This window comes from Echinops telfairi, unplaced genomic scaffold (assembly GCF_000313985.2).
Source record: "Echinops telfairi isolate 266 unplaced genomic scaffold, ASM31398v2 ScPeMD7_7469;HRSCAF=8507_0, whole genome shotgun sequence".
Classification (NCBI taxonomy): Eukaryota; Metazoa; Chordata; class Mammalia; order Afrosoricida; family Tenrecidae; genus Echinops; species Echinops telfairi.
Genome location: NW_022111372.1, coordinates 1,564,509 through 1,587,718, shown reverse-complemented (window position 1 = coordinate 1,587,718; position 23,210 = coordinate 1,564,509). Strand labels below are relative to the sequence as shown.

General features: G+C 38.0%; 1 protein-coding gene across 1 annotated transcript in view; it reads left to right on the top strand.

Moving 5' to 3' along the window:
- Window positions 1-23,210, top strand: part of NRIP1 (nuclear receptor interacting protein 1) — a 92,285-nt gene that overhangs the window by 2,587 nt on the left and 66,488 nt on the right. Inside the window, exon 2 of the mRNA XM_045284627.1 lies at window positions 20,611-20,734. The gene's annotated coding sequence lies outside the window, so the exon portion shown is untranslated. The remainder of the gene's footprint in view (window positions 1-20,610; window positions 20,735-23,210) is intronic.

Sequence of the window (23,210 nt, the reverse complement as noted above, 5' to 3'; positions counted from 1 at the left end):
TATGTTCACCTATCACACATCTCAGCTCAGATTAATTTGTGATATGTCTTTAATCTAGAGGCTAAGATACTGGGCAGTTCAGTTATGGAGTTATATCTTGGATTATAAAAGAATGCTTTAGTCAAATTTTTGTCCAGTTTAAGGTATCTTTTAAAAAATCCTACAGAAAGACGCTGTGTGGCAGTGGTTCTCAGCCTTCCTATTGCCACAACCCTTTAATACAGTTCTTCATGTTGTGGTGACCCCCCCCAACCATAAAATTATTTTCATTGCTACTTCAAAACTGTAATTTTGCTATTCTTATGAATAGGGCGACCCCTGTGAAAGGGCCATTTGCCCCCCAAAGGGGTCACGACCTACCGGTTGTGAACCGCTGCTCTATGGGGTGCTGGTAAACTTTGCAGAAGATTGCCAACTGGCTGTTTTTCCATCAGTCTTGGAACAAACAATATTTTCTGTCATGAAGCCTGGACAAAGCAATTAGATTATGTTTAGGGGAACTTTGTAGGAGAAATACATACCTTAAAACTATAAAATCAAAAATCCAACAACAAATTTACTTCTTCCATTTTGCTCTGTATTATTTGGTGGGTAGAATTATTCCTTTTTTCAAATTTGTGTTTTTTAAGCATGGGTAGTTCAGTTTGCACATGATAAGTTTCATATACAACATCACTTTGTTCTGGATTAAGTAGGACTTTCTTTTAAGTGTGTAGATGGATAAATATATTGATGGGTGTGATTTTCTATAAATTTCGATATTTAAAGATTCCCTAGATTTTGATGGTTAATGTTTCTTCAGGTATGATTTGTTAAGTGGGATAAATGAAGGTTACAAATTGTTTCCTGAGAGTTCAGTTCAGATTTTGCTACCAAATTAGTTTTTAAAACTTTTTAGTATCCAGGGTTCCCACTGTGGAAAGGGCTTGGTCACATACTAGTGTGGGCATCTGTAGGCTTGCTACAAGGAAGGAGTAAAGCCCGTGGAGTTGTGGTTTACAGAGTCACAGACTTGTTACTTCTTGCTACAGGTCCTGGGTCGAAGGTGGTTGCTTTTTTCCCCATAGAGCATTTTTATAATAATAATCTTCCCTCTTAACTGACGTCATTTGTACTTTTTGATACCGATTCCTTTGTGCAAAAGCACACCTCCCATTTTCACTACAATAGAAAGAATTATGAGCTTTTGTTGATTTTCTTTCCGCTGTCCTCTCCCAGAGTCACACTTTCAGTTCTTCATGGGCACCCTACAGTCGCCGAGTACTTTCTCTGGCTGGCCTGGGCCTTTTCCTTTTCAGTACCTCCTGCTTTCTACAAACTCAAACTATCCCTGCCATTGCACTGTTTCCCACTCATAGGAGCACTGTAGGACAGGGTCTCTAACTTGCCCCTGGTCGTTTTCCGAGACTGTAACTCTTAATGAGATTAGAAAGCCTTGTCTCACTTCTGTGGAATTGCTGATGGGTTTGAACTGTTGACCTTACGGTTAGCAGCCCAGTGCATAACCACTATGCCACTAGGGCCCCACTGTCTACACACTGTAGCAAACTAAAACTTTTTAAAGAAAGTATCACTACCCTGAGCTTACAACGTTGCCTGCAGAATAAAGGTCAAGTCCTATTTCCGTTCAGCTCCTGCTCACTCTAGCAGCATATTCTGCTTGTTCCATCCTTCTACGTGTTAACTGCACATTTCTTATTCTGACATTACATTTTGCCATCATCATTTCAGATGTCTATTGATCTGATCTGTTTTCTTTTACCAAAATGCAATCTGCCCTACAGTTGCAGAATCACGCTGATGGAAGGGATCATGCACCCTCTTTCATCTCTAGGAGTGTTTGATGAGTACCATCCACACTGCTTTTATTTTACAGTTTTGTTTTCTTCTCTTAAACAGATTGTAAACTTCTAATGGGGCTGAGGGGGTTGGGGTGGGTTGTATCTTTATACTCGTGCAAATTACAAGGCATTTGTACACATATGCCCTACACACACAGAGTGATAACTCAAAGTGTTGATGAAATAAACAAAAACTCATGAGTGTATCCTGATACCAGTTTGAAGCTTTAGAAACAATCAAAACCAGAATCAGAATTCCTCCTGTACTACATGTTCCAAGTTACCGCCTGCCTAAGAAGGTTGGTTTTTTTTTTCCTCTTTTTTTTTTTTTTTTGGTGGTAGATGATTTCATAGCATTTGGGTTCAGAATTTGCAGATTCTGAAGTGTGATACATTTATTTGTGGTCATAGCTTAATTCTGTGTTGTCAGTATATGCATTTCTTTGATTTAACTTAATAAGAGAGATGAAACACTAATGATCTTACCCAAATAGTAAGCACTTGATCTTACAAATAGTAAGATTGATCTGTGGCTAATTTAAAAATTTCAAGTCTATGGATTAAATATTTACTACGTATGTGTCTTTATTATTTGTTCACTCATAACAAAAAAGAAAATACAGATTTGTGTGGTGAATGTAGTAAATAATCTGTTTGGAATACAGTTTCGAAGCTGAGTGACTTTAAAAGTTTTGCTCGCTTTCCAGAATTGTTCCTTCATTCTTCACGTTTAATTCAGTCATGCTAAGCCACATTTTATGAAGAACACTTCACAGATTACTGTAAATTTCCAAAAATGACTCCATTCCTATTAATTCTGTGTCCTACAGGTATTTAAAACTAAATAGTTTATCTAGCTAGTGGAGACGAAAGTGAGACTGAATTTGAGATTATGGAATTTTTTTTTTTAATGGGGTGCTAACAGAAGGATTAAGGATCGGACAAAGCTTGACTTTGAAAGAGTTTTTATTTTCCCTTTCAAAACAAATTTGGGATATCAGTGAGGTGGCTGTAAGCGGTTCCAACTAAGAGATGATCAAGGTTCAGGAAAGAAAAGCATGTTCGACAGATAAACAAAGATGAATACATGTTCACACATAAAATCTGCCCTGTCCTGGTGGCTGCGATCCACATGGTCAGCTTTTGTTTAAACCCACCAACTAGCTCCTTGGGACAAAGACTGGGCTTTCTACTCCTGTAAATAGTTACAGTCTTGGAAACCCACCAGGAGTCGCTATGAGTCAGCATTGATTTGATGGCAGTGAGTATTTTAATATCATTAAGTACTCAGATATTGGTGATACTGAGTGATAAAAGATGATTTGTAAGGAAGGGGCAATAATTGTTTCTAAATCTTTAAAATAAAAACCAGCTCTGATATACAATTTTGATCGTATTCTTTTTGTAACAAATAGCGTTGGAAAGCTAATATTATAGACTCCTTAGTTGTACTTAAATAATTAGGTTATAAAATTAGTCCTAATTTTATAATCTAAAGGTTAGAAAAGATTTAGCTAATTTGGTTACGAAAGTTGTTTGTTTCTTTCATTTTACAGATGAAAATTCTAAAGTGTTTATTGTAGCAGAAATGGATATACCACGAGTGAAAGATATTAATGTTAACCTTGGCAAATATGTACTCATTCCTCACTTATCCACATGGTTATGCTCTTTATGCAAAATTGGTCTGAAACCCCCTTTTATGTACTTTCTACCCTGCATATGCACTATATGTCAGGTGACCCCAGCCTGCCTTGGGGTACGTGACATGTGGCGGGCCCCTATCCCCCAGTGCTTTCTGCACCACTGCAGAGCCCATGGGGGCTGGGGAGATCCTGGTGGTCGGGGGTAGTCCCAATCTTGGATTAGGACCCCACTTGTCTTCTTCCTGCCACTTTCCTTGGGTAAGAACCCCATTTGTCTTCCATCCACCTTGCCCCCACAATTTTGTGTAGCTTCTTTTCCTCTTTACTCTCCTGCTTCCTCTCCCCATTGAACCTCCTTGGGTACTTTGGGCCCTAGCCTTTCCTCTGCTTTCCTGCCTGTGACTTTGTGCTAGCCTGCATTACCCTGTACCATCCATGGCTGGACACATTGCCGATGAAAATATCCTTCCTGTAGCCTATTTGCCACCAGGGTTTCTAGTATATTGTTCAGAATGGCCCAGGGAGGATCCCCAGGCTTGGTCACAGGTCCACTCGAATCCAGACCATTGAAGTGGCCTGCTGAGAATTTTTCCGAAGATGTCCCAAGAGCTTTTTCATAGTTATATTAAATGCAAGATATGGACAGTGAGAGTTGGTTAGCGAGCAGTAGGTATATTAAAGATATGTATAAAAGGAAAATGAGCTGATTCTGGGAACCCAAGAGGCATGCGAATTTTGGGAATGATGAGGGCAACAAATGTATAGATGTGCTCTACACAATTGATCTATGTATTGTGATGAATTTTATGAGCCCCAATAAATTGATTAAAAATAAATAAATAAATAAATAAATAAGCGCCCTGGACACACACAAAAAACAAAAAAACAAATATGATAAATATTGTAGATAGGATATAGGTGCCAAGATTTCTGTCTCCAAATCCTTTTTTTTTATTATGTTCTATTAATCATTTTTGTTGTAATACTTATAAGATATTCTGAAATTCCTTGACTAATAAACTGTCAGTTTTGACATGTCCTTTTAGAAAAAAATAAAGATATGTGTATGCAATTGAAATCAATACTAATGCTTTATGGAGTTCGTGCTAATTTTCATAATTTCAATAATAGTCAAGAAGTAAGAAAATGACTAGCATTCTTATTTAAGTATTCCCATGAGTTTTTGTCAAGGACAAGAAAAACATCATTACAATATTTCGGAAAGTCACATAGAATTTAAACCTTGTCTGGTGACTGCAGGATGGCATATTCTTAACTTTATTATTATTATTAGTTGCAACTTAGTTGGCAGTTTACTGTGTTCCACTGTCAAATTTGTGTTCTACTCATCAAATTCTCCAACAATCTATCCCTCCCACTCCTTGATGTTCCCTTTTCTTCTTGTGGGTCACCACCTGTCCGATACCCAGGTCAGCACCTTTCATCCTTCTTGCCTCTTGTTTTTATCTCCCTCTCGACCTCCTTCACTTAGCAACCTCCAAAGTCTGTCCCCTCCAACAATATACACATATACATCCACATTTTCATGTTCAAGTGCAAACATCAGAAAAATAATCAAGGCAATCTACCACATAAACAAAACAAAAGATAAGCATCATATGATCATATCAATTGATGCAGAAAAGGCATGTGACAGTATCTAACATTCATACATGATTAAAAAAACAATAATAATAGAAAGAAAATTCTCAAAACAGTAAAGTTCACATTTACAAAACCACTGGCCAACATCTCCCTCAATGGAGAGAAATTGAAGCCATTCCCTTGCCAACATGAAGCAGACAAGGACACACCTTATCACCACTCTTATACAACAGTTTGCCAGAAATCTCAGCCAGAGCTAGAAGACAGCAAAGGAAATGAAAGGAATCCAGATTGGCAGAAAGTGAAACTTGCACTCTTCACAGGTGATACTATTTTATACGTAGAAATTCTCAAGACTTAACCAAAAACACGTTGGAAGCAATAGAAAGACTTGGCAATGTGGCAGCATACAATATTAACATACAAAAAATGTTTGTATACTAACAACAGCCACAAAAAAAACAAACCAGGTTCCCTGCCATTGAGTTGGTGCTATGACTCATAGTAACCCTGTACTAACAAAGAGTTCTCCCCAAAAGAAATCAGATAAACAATACATTTCTCATAACCACACTGAATATGGAATAGGGATAAGCTTGACCATAGAAACAAAAGCCTGTATGAAGAAAACTAGAACACTACTACAAGAAATCAAAAGAGACCTACTAAATGGAAGAATATTTCTTATTCATAGATAATGGTTAATATTTTGAAAATGTCAGTACTACTCATGGCCATCTATAAAGACAACATAAGTCCAATCCAGGTCCCAACTTCATTCTTCAAAGAAATGGAATAACCAGTTGCTAACTTTATATGGAGAAGGAAACCCATGACAGACAGAACAAAGTAGTAAGCCTCTCACTTTTGGACCTCAGTATTTAAAGCAACCTTATAATGGTATTGTGATAGATACATAGACCAATGGAACAGAATAGAGAACTCCAAAATAAATTCATCCATCTATAGACAACTGATCTTCCACAAAGGGTCAAAAAAACAATAAATGGGATAGACATAGTTTTTTCAGTAAATTGTGCTAGCAAATTGTATTTCCATATATAAAAAAGAATGAAACAGGACCCATACCTCACCCCATTTACAAAAACAAACTTCAGATGGCTCAAAGACCTAAATGGAAACCCCAGAGCTATAAAGATCCTCAATGAGAGAGTATTTTCTGAACTTTTCATTATTTTGGACTTTTGTATCTCTTCCTCTTAGTTACTTTGATGTAAAATGGGGATTATCATGTTGACTTTCTTTTTCGAAACCAAAAATGTATAGAAGAATATGAACTGTTCAAAACAGCTAGACTTCTTTTTGGCTTTTCACATGATCACCATTCTCTAGCCTCTAAGCTTCTATTTTAAAAGAAAACACTAGAAATAGAAGAAATTCTGTTTTTCTAAGATAAGGTTGAATGAAATGTTTTACTTATCTATTCTTTAAGACAAAATGCAGCCCGTCCAGTGTTTTACCTCAAGTGTAGACACCAAGAACCATATCACCACGGTCAGTTTGCTGTAGTAGAGTGGGAAATGCTGGTCTTAGAATCATAAGATCTAATATTTGAGCCCTGTTTACATAGTCAGCTATCATTCAGTCTAAACCTGTTTTCTATGTAAAATGAGGTTACAAACTACATCCTAGAATATTATGAGAAGTGAGGAAATATATAAAGTGTATTTTCTTTCATTTAAAAAAATCATTTTATTGGAGCCTCTTACAGCTCTTATCACCATCTATACATACATCCATTGTGTCCAGCACATTTGTACATATGTTGCCATCATCATTTACAAACATTTTCTTTCTACTTGAGCCCTTGATTCAGCTCATTTACCCCCTCCTCCACCCTCCCTCTATCATTAACCCTTGATAATTTATAAATACCCCCTCCCATGTCTACACCAACCGCTATCTCCTTTCACCCACTTCTCTGTTCATTTCTCTAGGAGGGGGTTATATGTAGAACATTGTGACCAGTTCCCTCTTTTAGACCCCCACCTTTCCCTTCCCTCCTGCTATCTCTTCTCATTATTGGTCCTGAGAAGTTTATCTGTCCTGGATTCCCTGTGTTTCCAGCTCTTATCTGTAGCAGTGTCTGGTCTAGTCAGATTTGTGAGGTAGAATTGACATCATAATAGTAGGGTGGAGGAAGCATTAAAGAACTAGAGGAAAGTTGTATGTTTCATCGGTGCTATACTGCACCCTGACTGGCTCATATCTTTCTTCTGACCCTTCTGTAAGAGGATGTCCAATTGCCTACAGATGGGCTTTGGGTCTCCACCCCACACTCCTGCTCCCCCCCCCCCAACAACATTGATATGATTTTTTTTTTTGTTCTGGGTCTTTGATGCAGGGGAACAAAGCAATGGAGTCCCCAGGGAATACCAAAAATAGACTTTGGGGCCAGAGACTCAAATGGAAAACACTCCTAAGGTCAACAAACAGACCTGGAACTATTTATAACTTTTCCTTTTTTGAAGGTTTTAGTTGTTTGTCTTCCTTTTCTGTTTTGTCTAGCTTTGTCTTGTTTTTGCACTTATTATTGTCTTTGCATGTCTATCTAGGTGAGACAGGCAGGATAAACAATCAAAGAGAAAACAAAGGGACAGATGGTTCTGGGGGGACATGGGAGATGGGGAGGCAGGCGAAAGGAAGGTTGGGGGTATCAACCAACCCAGAGACAAGGGAACAACAAGTGATCCAAAATCGATGGGCAGAATGGTGTAGGATACCTGGTAGGGCTTAATCAAAGGCAGTATAACTGAGAGGAATTACTGAAACCCAAATGAAAGCCAAACCTGATATACAAAAGGAAAGTATAAGGAAATAGAGGAAAGAACTAGGAGGCAAAGGGCATTTGTAGAGTTCTAAATACAGGCATGTACATATGTAAATATATTTCTATATTACGATCGGGAAATAGATCTATGTACATATATTTATGTGTTAGGTATTAAGGTAGCAGATGGACATTGGGTCTTGGCTCAAGTACTCCCTAAATACAAGAACCCTTTGTTCTAATAACCTGGCATCCATTATGCTCAGCTTCCCAACAGAATGGGTGCATAAACAAATTTGGTGAAGAAAGCTGATGGTGCCTGGCTATCAAAAGATTTAGCATCTGGGGTCTTAAAGACTTGAAGATAAACAAGCAACCATCTAGCTAAGAAGCAACAAAGTCCACATGGACTGTGTGATCATGAGGTGTTGATGGGATCAGGTATAAAGAGCATTTTCATCAGTGTAATATTTTAGAACATTACTCACCCATATTCCTGGCAATATCATTAATTTGAATATATTTTTCCAAAGATATAATAGACTTTTAGATAATGATTCTTTATTCTATATTATGGCTTCTATTCCAGGACATTTTCTTCCGTACATTTTTATTTCTACTCCCCTTTGAGAAGTAAACATAAACTGTGCCCTGTTTTTAACAAACATCTGGCACCCATTGAACCGATTATTTTCACTTCCTGTAGCCCCTGCCTCTTGTATTTGTTGTTGGGTGATTATACCAGCATCCATTCCATTTTTTCAGAGATGTAAATTAGTACAGGGTTAGAAATAGCAGCTTCTGAATTTATTTGTACAATAATATGGTGCATATGTGTCAGTGAGATAGTTAAGGTTGATTGTGCCAACCTGGCCGATAAACACATGTGGGGTTAATTGAAGGGCTGAGAGATTAATGGCTCGGTGAGCCTCACCTTTCCTATTCTCAGTTCTCTTGCATTCTGATGGTTGGACCAGCGTGCAGCTGCCTTAGCCAGTTCCCTGCTTCAGCTGGCAAGGCTCACTTCCTGCCAGACATCCCTGAGGAGAAGCCACATGGACCCACCCTGATGCAGCCCTGGGTGCTAGAGCAGCCGTGTGGAGAGCCCTGCCAGGGCTGAGATGCTTCCACGCTCACTGATTGGACTTTCCTCCTGCAGTCAGTGTCATTGTGTATGTTTTGTGAAATTGAGGAGAACTTTGCAGATTGGTGTCAGACATATGGGCTAATGTTGGATTTACGGGCTTGGACAGCAAGCACTGGGTTGGGATCCTTTCTGAACGTACACTTACCCTTTATATAAAACTCTCTCTTATACATAAGAGTTTCTGTGGATTTGGTTCCCTAGTTTACCCAGATTAACACAGTCAGTAATAATATTCTTCCCACTCCCAAGGAAAACAGTTTTTAGAGAAAATTATTAGTAAAGTACCACATGGACTTGTTTTTCCCTTCATTGTATAGTAGTAGTTAAAGGTTTTTAAAGTGATTTCTTCCACTAGTACATAAACCCACATGTCCAGGTTAAAAAAAAAGTGTTCAGTAAAAAGTGTAATTTTTGTGGAGTGATTCACCACATAAGGACATATATCAAAATGCATGCCCTTAACTATTTGAATTTTTATAGGTCTGCAGTTTTGCTGACTATAAGAAAATGAAAGGCCTACTGCCAGTTCTTACTGGGTCAAGATTTATTTTAAAGCAGCAACATTGCCTCAGATTCTTGAGACTTAAAAAAAGTCTTAGAACTTTTCCTGCAAACACTTTTACCAGGTAAAGATAGGAACTGGAAACACAGGGAATCCAAGACAGACGAACCTCTCAGGACCAGTGGTGAGGGTGGCAATGCCAGGAGAGTGGAGGGAGGGTGGTGGAAAGGGAACAGATTACAAGGATCTACATATAACCCCCTCCCTGGGAGACGGACAACAGTGAAGTGGGTGAAGGGAGACGTCGAACAGTGTAAGACATGACAAAATAATAATAATTTATAAATTATCAAGGCTTCATAAGTGAGGGGGGCTTGGGCAGGGAGGGGAATAAGGAGGAGCTGATACCAAGGGCTCAAGTAGAAAGCAAATGTTTTGAGAATGCTGAGGGCAACAAATGTGCTTGAGAAATGGATGTATGTATGGATTGTTATAAGAGTTGTACGAGCCCTCAATAAAATGATAAAAGAAAACACAAAACTTTTACCAGGCTCTATGCAAACAGAGACAGTTGAGAAGCGCTGCTTCTCTGTGCTCTAGAATTGCAATTGGCTTGATGATGGTACACAGCCTGACAATCTAATTCTGAAAATCGGCCATGGATTAGAGTTGTCTGATCCCCAATTGTTATGGGGATGAGTGGGGCCAGGCAGTATATTCTAAGTGCATGGGGTCACCATGAATTGGGGTATCAGCAGATGGTAGAAGGCAGATTCACCCTAGCTAATAACAATGTACATAATGGTGGTAATAGAATCATTGCATTTTTTGGCTTTGCTGATGAGAATTACTGAGAAACTAGATTGCCTTATGAAATGGTATGTTTTTGAAAAAGATAACCCCTTTTTATAAGGTGTGTTTTTGTTTATAAAGAGGAGCTTGGCAAGAATCAATCATTATATTTATGTTTTCATATTTCTAGTCCCATTAGAAATCCTTTGTTGAGTTAATCTCAACTCCTGATGGTCTTGCAGGACTTTGTAGAACTGCCTCACTTCTCGGGTTTCCAAGGGAAACAGACTGCTGTAGTTTTCTCCATAGGAGCAGCTAGTGTCCTGGGCTTAAGCATCTTACTGACCTACCGCTTAGCAGTGGAGGACTTTTACCACTAGACCTCCAGGGCTGAGTATGTCAGCCGAACCCACTGCCATGAATTTGATTCTGACTCATAGCAACCCTGTGTAGGGTTTCTGAGACTAAATCTTTATGGGCGCAGACAACCGTATCTTTCTCTTGCCAGCCTTTATAGGCACAGAAAATGTGACAAATGATTTAATAATAGACTGCTAGACTTTCAAGAAATTATCAGAAGACCAGTTGATTAAGGTAACCCTGGTGATGCCATGGAGGGTTTATTGGGTAATAAATAATTCATTCTAAAAGCACCCTGACCTGGATTTGGTCCTGAAACTACCGTGAACTTATTGAAAGACCTTGGTAAAATAAATCCATCTCTCTGAGCCTTATTTCTTTAACTGTAAATTGAGAAGACATCTCTTTTCTAAAATAGTTAAATGAAATAATGTCTAACACAGCACAATGCCTCATACCTAATATCAGTAACTTTCCATCCAGCCAGTATAAGACTGTGTGTGACCTCCTCCCTGGGGGACAGACAACCGAAAAGTGGATGAAGGGAGACGTTGGACAGGGCAAGATATGACAAAATACCAATTTATAAACTATCAAGGGCTCATGTGGGAGGGGGGAGCGGGGAGGGAGGGGGAAAATGAGGACCTAATGTCGGGGGTTTAAATGGAGAGAAAATGTTTTGAGAAATGATGTACAAATACGCTTTACACAATTGATGTGTGTATGGATTGGGATAACAGTTGTATGAGCCCCTAATAAAATGTTAAAAAAATAAATAATTGCGAATAAACCCACCAAATAGCCATATTGCACTTCATAAAGATGTCTTTTATTTATTAAAATAATTTTATTGATGGCTTGTACAACTCTTATCACAATCTATACATGTATCCATTGTATCAAGCACATTTGTACATTTGTTGATGTCCTTATTTTTCAAATATTTTCTTTCTACTTGTTATCAGCTCCTCATTTTTTCCCTCTCTCCCCCACCCTCCCTTCTTCATGAACCCTTGATAATTGATAAATTATTATTATTTTCTCATGTCTTACGTTGTCCACTGTCTCCCTTCACCTACTTTTCTGTTGTCCAACCCCTTGGTAGGGGTTTATATGTTGATCATTGTGATCTAGTCCCCATTTCTCCCCTTACCTTCCCCTTACCCTCCTGGTATCGCTCCTCTCATTATTGATCCTGAGAAGTTTATCTGTCCTGGATTCCCTGTGTTTCCAGCTCTTATCTGTACCTGTGTACATGTTCTGGTCTAGCTGGATTTGTGAGGTAGAATTGGGGTCATGATAGTCGGGGGGAAGAAGCATTAAAGCTAGAGGAAAGTTGTATGTTTCATTGGTGCTATATTGCACCCCGACTGGCTCGTCTCTTCTTTGTGACCCTTCTGTCAGGGGATGTCCAGTTGTCTGCAGATGGGCTTGGGTCTCCATTCCGCACTTCCCCTTATTGACATTGAATTTTTGTCCTGGGTCTTTGATGCCTGATACCTGATCCCATCAACACCTCATGATCACACAGACTGGTGTGCTTCTTCCATGTGGACTTTGTTGCTTCTCAGCTAGATAGATAGTTGCTTGTTTATCTGCAAGCTTTTAAGACCCCAGATGCTGTATCTTTTGATAGCCGGGCAAAATCAGCTTTCTTACCACATTTGCTTATGCACCCTCTTTGTCTTCAGAGATCATGTTGGGAAGCTGAGCATAATAGAGTGCCGGATTATTAGAACAAAGGGTTCTTGCATTGAGGGAGTACTTGAGTTAAGGCCCAATGTCCATCTGCTACCTTAATACCTAACATATAAATATATGTGCATTGATCTATTTCCCAATCATCATATATAAATATATTTACATATGTACATGCCTGTATTTAGACCTCTATAAATGCCCTTTGCCTCCTAGTTTTTTCCTCTATTTCCTTTTACTTTTCTCTTCTCCCACTATCGTGTTCAGCCCTCATTCAGGTTTCAGTAATTCCTCTTGGTTACATTGCTCTATATCAAGCCCTACCAAGCATCCTATGCCCTCCTTGCCATCGATTTTAGATCCCTTGTTGTTCCCTTGTGCCTGGATTTGTTAATACTTACTTCCTTTCGCCCACCTCCCCCTTTTCCCGTGCCTCCCCCAAACCATAAGTCCAGTTGTTTTCTCTTCTGGATTGTTTATCCTGCCTGTATTATCTAGATCAGGGGTGCTCACACTTTTTCAGCATGAGAGCTACTTATAAAATGATCAAGTCAAAATGATCTACCAACTATTAAAAATGAAAAACATAGATTTATTTATATTTATTTATTACATTTATTCATAAATGCATTGAGAATTCTTTATATGTACAATGTATGTTTATGTACCTTGCATAACCATGAATCCATATTGCACAACACAATACAATTAGCTATGTACATTTTTTTGTCATTACCTGAGCTTACTCTGATGACTTGCACTGAATGGAATGAGCCAGGGATGCATAGTCCGGACAGTTGCTGCTGACAGCCAGCCTCAAGCACACTTCCAAATGATCATCAGTCATGGTGGAACGGTACTTGGACTTAATGATCTTTGTGTGGGAAAAGGTTGACTCATATAGTCAGGGAGGTAGCACATTTTCTCATATTTGGGTACTTTTCCCTCTGCGAGTAAGTTCCAGAACTGTTCATGCACTCTGGACTTCCGCTGAATGTCTGCTTATAGTATCAAAATCTCCCATTCTGTATGAAAGTGATATGTTTTTGTCTTTTTACTTGGCCCAACTCCGCCGCCCATTTTAATACCCTTTCTTACGTTCAAGAGAAAAAAACACAAGGTGTAAAAATTGGTGATAACTTAGCTTGTCAGTTTTGCTGCACTTAGTGCAGTTGTTTGCGCATGTGTTTGATACCTAAGATTGCATCTGATTGGCTGCGCTGTATATTAGTTAAGTGGCGGGATTGATGATAGGCTTACATCTATCTTTTTTAATGCCATGTGATCTACCCACACTATATTTGTGATCAACTAGTAGATTGCTATCGACGTATTGAGCACCCCTGATTTAGATAGACATGCAGACAATAATAAGCACAAAAACAAGGCAGAGCAAAATAAACAACAGAAAACCAAAACAAAAAAACACGATAGGTCTTTTAACAAGATTATTGCACTTGTTGGGGTTTAAGAAATAATGCCCCATGTAGCTATGATTCTTACTCTGTGTGATTCGCATAAAGTACGAAGATGCACTTGTCAAGCACCTTTTGCATGATAGGTGCTCAAGAAACACCTAGGTAATACTAAGATATCTACTGGAGATTTTTGTCACAGCAGAGCTCTGATTGGCTACAATATAGATGATGATTCTGTTAATACTTTAAAATGTATAATGCTTAATGCAAACATATTTAAATTATGAAAGACAGTAAAAATTACAGTTTAATACCATAATCCCACACCCAAGTTGGATCTTTAGAACTTTAACTAATACAGTTACATCTATCAGCTTGAAAGCCAACTTTTTATGTTTTTTTTTAATTTATTTTTTTTTAAACATTTTATTAGGGGCTCATACAACTTTTATCACAATCCATACACACATCAATTGTGTAAAGCGCATTTGTACTTCATTCTCAAAACATTTTCTCTCCACGTAAACCCCAGACATTAGGTCCTCATTTTTCCCCTACCCACCCGCTCCCCCCTCCCTCATGAGCCCTTGATAGTTTATAAATTGGTATTTTGTCATATCTTGCCCTGTCCGATGTCTCCCCTCACCCACGTTTCTGTTGTCCGTCCCCCAGGGAGGAGGTCACATATAGTCCCTTGTAATCGGTTCCCTCCTTCCTACCCACTCTCCCTCTACCCTCCCTGTTTTGCCACTCACACCACTGGTCGTGTAGGGCTCATCCGCCCTGGATTCCCTGTATTTTCAGTTCCTATCTGTACCAGTATACCTCCTCTGGTCTAGCCAGACTTGCAAGGTAGAATTCTAGTCATGGTAGTGGGAGCAGGGAGGAAACATTTAGGAACTAGAGGAAAGTTGTATTTCTCATCGTTGTTACATCGCACCCTGACTGGCTCATCTCCTCCCCGAGACCCCTCTGCAAGAGGATCTCCAGTGGCCTACTAATGGGCTTTGGGTCTCCACTCTGCACTCCCCCCATCATTCACTATGGTAAGATTTTTTGGTCTGATGATGCCTTATACCTGATCCCTTCGACACCTCGTGGATGCGTAGGCTGGTGTGCTACTTCCATGTGGGCTTTGTTGCTTCTGAGCTTGATGGCCGCTTGATTACCTTCAAGCCTTTAAGACCCCAGACGCTATACTTTTTGATAGCCGGGCACCATCAGATTTCTTTGCCACATTTGCTTATGCGCCCATTTGTCTTCAGTGATCCGTTCGACACCTCGTGATCACACAGACTGATAATGTTGTTCCATGTGGGCTTTGTTGCTTCTGAGCTAGATGGCCGCTTGTTTACCTTCAAGCTTTTAAGACCCCAGACGCTATATCTTTTGATAGCCAGGCACCACAGCTTTCTTCACCACATTTGCTTATTCACCTGCTTTGTCTTCAGCGGTTGTGTCAGGAAGGTGAGCATCATAGAATGCCAATTTACTAGAAGAAAGTATTCTTGTGTTGAGGGAGTACTTGAGTGGAGGCCCAATGTCCTTCTGCTACCTCAACACTAAACCTATAAATATAGGCTCATAGATCTATTTCCTCATCCTCATATAAATATATTTGCATATGTATATGCATTTATCTAGATCTCTATAAATGCCCTTAGTTATTAAGTGTTAAATATTGAGTAATAGCCTAATACCTTAGTAACTAAATAATGAAAATATTGTGGACTTCCATGAGAACAAACAAATGTCTCGAAATAAGTACAGCCAGGAATGCTCCTTAGCAGCTAGCATGGAAAGATTGTGTCTTTTGTACTTGAGAAAGACATGCTATCAGGAAGTACAGATCATTGGAAAAGACATCATGTTTGATAAAGTAAGGGTGCCACTGGACCGGGCAGTATTTCCTTGTGTTGGATGTGGGGTCACTAGGCATTGGAGCTGCCTGGATGGTACCTAACAACAATACCCTCACGGTAAGGAAATACTTAGTAATATTTCTTACAGTTCCATTTACTAACAATTAACACAGTATTGGGGCTGACCATTTGTTCAAATATGCAGCTTGACAATTGGGAATTATTAAGTTATTCTTTATTAAGTTTTTATTAAGGTTAGTAATTATTAAATTTGAGAAGTGGGAAAAAACAAGCAAACAAACCACAAAATGTATTCAAATGGGTTCTAACTCTGTTGGTTAGTATAAATTGTCACAGCTGGTTTACCAAAACTAAACCTATTTGAAATTGGCCTCTTTCAGGAAGATGCACAGACAAATGAGTGAAGGATAAACCGTTGGGACATAGCTCCCCTGGTAGGGCATCCTCTTGTTCACCCGTGTGTTCTGACCAATGGTGATAGGGACGTGTCTGGTGCATGCCTGCCTGTGTAAGCTGACTTTTATGTCTGCATCATGTGAGAATGGCCCAGCTATAAGATTTTCACTTCCCATGCACTTTTATTTTATTTTAAAAAAGGCATTGCCAACAGAGCGTCTTTGGACTTTGTTTTAAAGACTTTCTGAACCATGACTTGCAGACTACAGAGTAGAGTATAACCTACAGCCATCAACATTACTGTTCAAGAAATTATATTTTATGTGCATCCTAAGATATATATGCTAGGCTCCTCTCCCTGACTTAAAAGACCATTAAAGTACACATTTTTACAGTAATTTTTAATTGGAAAATTACAAGTAAAATATTTTAAGTATAAAACAGTAATATGGAGGACTTTTTTCCTTGAGCCATTTGACCTAATATCTCATCATGTCTGAATAAACGAGTGTATATTTCCCACAGTTAGAGGCAAGGGCATTCTCCCTTGCCCAGTAAAACCATCAGAGTCAGGAATAACATTAGTACCTCCTAATTCTCAGATCTCATTCACATTCAAAAAGCATCTCAATAATGAATGTCCTCTAGAGCAAAGGGACCCAGTTGAGGAGGGTGCCTTACATTTTACTTGCCATGTCTCCTTCCTCTCATTCTGCCTTCAGTCTTTGTGTGGCTCTTGAGACCATAGCACTTCTTCAGATCACACAGGCCAGCTATTTGGTAGCGTGCTTCCTTGTTTTGTTTGCTTGTGAGCAGATGCAGGCGATGAGTAGTTGGCAGGAGTATCACAGAGTGATGCCATGTCTTCTCTGAGTACCCTTTGGACATTATCACCATGAATTTCATTTTGACCCATTACTATTGATGATCACTTGGATTGCTTGATTAAAATGTTATCTTCTGGCTCCCTGTATTATGAAATTACTCATTGAGGTAGTTTATTGTGCCAGCCTGGCCGATAAACACGTGGGATTAATTGAAGGGCAGAGAGATAAATGGCTCAGTGAGCCTCACCTTTCTTGTCTCTTGCTCTTTGATCATCGGACCAGTGTGCGGCTCCCTGGCTTGTTCTGTGCCTCAATTTGCAAGCTACACTACCTGAGGGACACCTAACCTGTGGACTGTGTCGCTGTAATTTGAGGTTTCTTCAAGACCTGCTTTACCACACAATTGGACTTTACATCTCTTGAGCTGGTGACTCTTGGTGACCCGACAGACTGTTGGTGACCTGGCTGACTGTTGGTGACCGGCCTTGCTGTTTGCTGCCGGATAGCCAGAATCTCTCTACAGAGGACTACCTCGTGGCCCTCAAGACTTGAAGGACTGCCAGTGTCTCACAACTGTCTCACGGGAGTGAGTTGCACTGAGCCTTTGTGATGCTTTATAATTTAACTGTTTATTTCTTGTGTTATATATCTATCTGTATAAATATATATATAAAATTATTAGCAATCTGGTTTTGTCTCTAGAGAACCCTGTGTAACACACTCATCTTCCCTCTGTAATGAATATTAATACAATATTGTGAAACCACGTAACTATTCCTTTCCTCACCAAACATCCATTTGTTTAAGTCATATATTAATATCAGCATGATCCTATGAGTTTATATTTCATCTGTGGGTTATTAGTTACTACTATCATTATTTTGACACTAGTCTCCCTGATTTGATCAGTAGGATTCTCTTAAAGTTGGTATTTGTAACCTTTCAGCATGTTCTATCGTTCTTTGATCATACTGAAACCTACAGTTTCATTCTGATACCATTGTTGAATCATTTTCTCTGCCTCTCCTTATTTTGTACCTCAATTCCTAACAGTGAGACCCTGGCCTGCCAGTATCCTTAATTTATTGTACTGTATCCGTTTCCCTGTATGTAGTTAGTCAGCCATCTCCATTGCCCTATTTCCCCCCATTTGACTTGGTGTTTTGGAGCCCCTTCTCTGGAAGCCCTCCACACACAGGGCACTCTCACACTGCACACTAGAGGGGCTGCTCAGGCGTGAATCCCAGCGCTGGGTCCCTCCAGTGTAGAGATGCTGTTCTTAGCCTGCTAAGCTCATACCACCTTTCCCTGGGAACCTTTCTCCTGTTGCTTAGATGGTAACGCCTCAACTGCTTTGGCCTTGCCATGCCCTGTGCTCCACCATCAAAACTCATCTCATCCTGCTCAGCTCTGGCACTCCACATCAAGGCAAGTCCACTCTCTGCCTTGCCCATTCTGAAGCATGAGATACACACATATACTCGGGATGGCAGATCTTTTTTGCCATTGTGTATGGTTCATCTTTTCCTTTTTCATTTATTGTTTGATAATGATGAGGGTTTTTAAAATTCATTTTAGGTTATTAGTGTTTTATGCTTTATAGTTAACCCTTTATATGTCTTGAGATGCCTACACTTAAGTTTCCTCATCTGCAAAGCAGGAATAATAGTGGTCTCAGAGTTATTATAAAGATTAAAGAATATTATGAATGTGACGATGTGTGCTGTGTAGTAATTAGCCATAAGCAACAGCTAGTGTTACTTGGGAAGGCTGTTATCATTTGGGGACTTGGGGGACGAATGGTAGCTTTAAAGGTAATTTTTTTTCTTTTAAGAAATGTCAGTAGATACTGAGCAGTACAGTTGCTAATATTCCTCTGAAAATGTTTACTTTTGTTTTTTTTCAAGAGATGGTAGTTTTCTTCTCTGGGGTAGTTTTCTTCTCCTCTAAGTACCTAAGGTCTGAAAGATAGTATTTTGAGATTCTATCAGTTGGGCCTTTTGACTAATTTGTATGCCTTTTTTTCTTCAGTTTTTTGTAGTGAAAAATATAGTTATCGTTTCTTAAATATGGATATGAGTCTTCCTTGTTCCAAATGAAAACAAAAAGTAGCATGTTTGTTTTGTTCTTTCCCCTTCTTCTCCAAGAAGGAAAACAATTCAGTTCTCCTTGAACTTCAGTTGTTTTGTAGGTAATATTGAATGAACAAGGCAGGTTTGACTTGGGTATAGCTTCAGAAGTTGGGGTCTAGGACTTTAAGAAATCCCCATAGTCTTAGCTATATTCTAATAGAATACTAATATGATTGTTTAAGTATGATTATTTTTTAGTTCTCATATCACTTTTGATACCTTTTAGCTATAAATATCTGGAGAAAGTGATGGTTCTCTACTCCTCTTAGAATTCCCATTAGAATTTTGTCCGGACTCAATTTGAGCCCAGGATCTTGTAATTGGTGACTCATCACCTACGCAGTAGTGCTGCTGGGGATCGGCTTCCCCACTTTAAAACGGGGTACTCTGTCCCCTGCTCACTTCACGTATGAGTAGATCAAATGAGGTCATGTCCATGAAGCACTTTTCAACGGGTAAGCTCTTAGCTTACTTAATTATTACTCCAGTTCATCTTGTCAGACCTGCCCCTTTCCCACAACTGGTTGCTGGCAGGGATGGCACGCGGGCCCAGAACTCTGTTAATGGACCGTCTCTTGGGAGTACTTGTTTTGTACTTGCATTAGGGAGTGGGCGGCTTTCTGTTGCTGTTGCCTTCATCCCTTAATTTGTTTTGCTTATTAGAAAAAATAGTACAGGCTTACTTTAGAGAAATTAGAAAGTGAATTGGCAAAAACTAAAATTCGTCCTAAATTGAGAAATAATTACTCCTTTTAATTTTGTATTATTTTAACATGAAAATTATGTTGGATGTAATACTTTTAAACATGTAGTCTATAACAGCAATGAAATGGTTAACAATTTATTTTTATATAACACTTTAAAATTTTATAATAATTGGCTGTCTGATACACCATAATTTATAAATAACAAGCGTTTCAAAACATTTTACATTTAATGACTTTTCTGCTGGATATAATATTTATAATAAAACTTCTGTGGCTAAATACTTGTGTATATCCTTGATATGTTTCTAACCAAGTATTGGCTTTCATAAATAAAACTGCTTTGAAAATTCTTGTGTAACCCACCGTATGGACATAAAACATTTGGCATTTCCAAGTTTGATGCCAGAAATTTTATATGGTTTGTTTTATGAAATTGAAAAGTTTCAAAGAAAGAAGTCATAAGTACTTTTTTCCCCCTTCTGTTTTTAACTTTTCATCTTTGAAATATATCCTTGTCAAAATCTAGAATTTTATATGGAAGTTAATTAAATTAATTTGGCAATAATTTGCTTAAGAAATTTGAAATTACCAAAAGTTAATAACCACTGTTAACCTGTTTCACACTTTGGTTTTATTGAAGCATCTTATTTTGTCAAGCAAATGTATTGTTTAGAGACCAAGACTCTTGCTTTCATTCAGTGAACTAATACTCATCATAAATAATTTCTAGTTCCCGGCCAAATGACTACTTCTGCATGGAGTTTGAACAAGAAAAGATACTGGGATAAGCTTTCAGAATTTCACAATAGATATTCCAGAATCTCGTTTGGACCAGATGTCAAGCTATCTTTTTCCTCCTCTTAAGGTGGCCACTAGACGAAATGGCCTTCCGGGGAATCTGAAGACTCTACATGACATCAGAGCTACTTTTCAACAACCTTCTCAGATTCCTTTCTCAGAAAGCAGAGGCTCAGACCTGGAGACAGACGGTGAGAATATTTTCCCTAAGTTCTTAAGGCTTTATCATTGTGACTTGAATATATCTCAAACCGGTCTTCCTGTTATAAGTTAGATTGTTATTAATTACCAGATGTTTATTTTGTACTTTACCTATGCAAATTATTTCATTAGGCAATATGGCAAAATTAGAAAAATGAATGATACAATCCTGCAGTTAAAATATTTACCAGGAAAGAATATATATGGATTAATAAATGTAATCAAACTGTAGAAATTGGCTAAATGGTGCAAAAAAAAAAGACTTAAAAAGTATTCTTGAGAACTCAGAGGCCTAGATTACTTCTAGAGGGTGGGATTAAAACAAAAAACAAAAGCCTCACAGCCATTGAATCAATGGAGAGTCACGACCACCCTAGAGGACAGGGTAGAACTGCCTCCCTGCCCAGGTGATTTTCTGAGACTGTAAACCTTTATAGGAATTAAAGGCCCCTTCTTTTTCCTGCGGGTAAGATTAGAAAGCCCCCAAATAAAATGAAACGTACATTGATGATACCTAATTTATTTTTTCCAAAATTTGGTAAACTGTGCAGAGTTAATATAGATCTGAAATAAGCTGAGTTCATATAAAATGTCAGTTGTGTTGAGGAAAAATAGAGATGTGTTTTGTTATTAATGGGTTTATTAAGTATAACTCAATATTTTTAAAATTATATAAATGTATTACTTCATATAAGGCAAATAGTATGGTATCTTTCTGAGAAATGCTAAAAGGTGAGCAGTAAAACAGACATGATTGAGTGATTAATCCTACTTGGATTAATACTCTTGACTTTAGTAAAGCCACCTCCTAAATTAATTTGACTTGTCTTTCGCTCTTGGACATTTTTGCTACTCATTACTGGAGGGAAACATTCTAAGTACACTAGAAAAGTAGTGACTGATTATTTTTGGTAATTTGTTGTGAAAAGTTAACTTTTAATTAGCCAACTGAAGACTGTTGAGAAGAGGAATAGCAAATAGATCATCCTAAAATGCAGTGTTTGAATTGACTGTGATGTTGGAAAAAGCAGATTTAGCAACTTTGAGCTAAATTTATACTCTACCTGTAGATAATGCTATTATGATTGTGCAATACTACTAGAACTAATAGTACTACAATATTACTAATTCCTTATGCTTCACAATTCTATTTGGAGTCAAAATTCTTACCCCAAAACCTAGTGATGATCTTTTTCTATTAATCCATCCCAATTAAAATCTTGTCTTTTTTTGTAATTAGTGTAAAAATATTTAAAATTAGTATTATATTTATTGAGTGAAGAGACAGGGAAATGTTGCTGGTAAAGTTTTGGTTTGTATTCATTCTTCACACAGCCATATATAGCTATTATTTGTATTTCTAAATTGGGATTTAAATACTAAGAGTTTGGGGAGGATTTTTGTAAATGCTGAATTTTTTTTATTTTTTTTTTTGGTATATTTTAGTGACTTGGATAGTCTAAAGTTTTATATTTCATAGGTCAGGACACAGTTGATATTGAACTGTATTTCTCAACTTGATAATTTTTAAATGAAACTAAACTCACTCCATCAAGTTCATTCTGATTCATAGTGACCATATAGGACAAGGTGAAACTGCCCCTGTGGGTTTCTGAGACTAATTCTTTTACTCAGAGTGGCTGGTGGCTTTGAACTGCTGACCATAGGTTAGCAAGCCCAATGAGTAACCACTACAAAATCAGGATTTCTTGCAGTTTTAGTAGAGTTAAATCATGACTGTGTATAATTCTTTTACTTCCCCTAATGGAATCATTAATTTATTTTAGGTAGTTTTCTATTTTACCAAGTAACCAGAATGGTGAACAACTACTTACAGTAGTTGAATAAATAAATTATAGCTAGACAGCTGGTAGCTATACCTATGAGCAATAAGCTGTTCAGGAAGCATGATCAAATTTAGATTTTTATTTCAGGTTAAAAAAAAGAAAGTAAATTTAGAAAATACAATAAGTAACTTTAAAAGCACATGAAAATGATTAATAGTAATGTTTTAACTTGTTAGTGACTTAATCCAGATTTTCATTGCTCATGTATTCTCCCTTATATTTGAAATGCATTCACCCCATTAAGTAATTGTCAGAGTTTATTGTAGTTGACATAATTTTATATACTTTCCATATTGCATTCATTCTCACTATAACTGATTAACTTATCTGGCTAAAATTGGTAATACAAAAATAGTGACTACTTTGGATAGAATTAGATAATTGACTACAAATCAATTCGCTTATGCACTAAGCACTATTCATTTTTTTTTACTAAGTAGAGTTTTTATTTTATCTTACGCTCTTTCACTGGCGGCAGGGAGGAGCCCTTCTCTGAATGTTTTTTCCCCTATTTTATTAAATTTCTGGTGACAATTTCAACAGGTGTTTTAAGAGTTAAATTTTTTTTTTTTTTTAAACATTTTATTAGGGGCTCATACAACTGTTATCCCAATCCATA